We start from the raw sequence: 387 nt of genomic DNA on the forward strand, positions 1-387 counted from the left end.
CTTAACATTACACTGTTTTCAGATCACTGAATGTTTGAAATTTCTTTCCTGCTATATCAAGCCAACTTTCTCTCGTTGTATTTGAGATCGTCTTTAGCCATAGGTACCTAACGCTTAGTTAATTGTAAATCACGTGTAAGATATTCTTCTCTACTGAAGAAGTGCCATGGTTTTTCTACCAACAGACGTATACAGGGTAGCCCATCGAAAACGTACCGCAAGGCATTACAGGGTAGTAATGAACTTTTCGGCAAAATCCAAAAACAGGTAAAGTTTGCTTCTGAGGGGGACAACTTTTGGTGCAAAAAGCATAGCAAAATCTTCAACCCCCTAAGTGGGGGTGCCATCCCCCAAATTTTTTTAAATGGGAATGGGGGTCAAGTGGGG

This window comes from Anoplophora glabripennis, unplaced genomic scaffold (genome assembly GCF_000390285.2).
Source record: "Anoplophora glabripennis isolate ALB-LARVAE unplaced genomic scaffold, Agla_2.0 scaffold427, whole genome shotgun sequence".
Classification (NCBI taxonomy): domain Eukaryota; kingdom Metazoa; phylum Arthropoda; class Insecta; order Coleoptera; family Cerambycidae; genus Anoplophora; species Anoplophora glabripennis.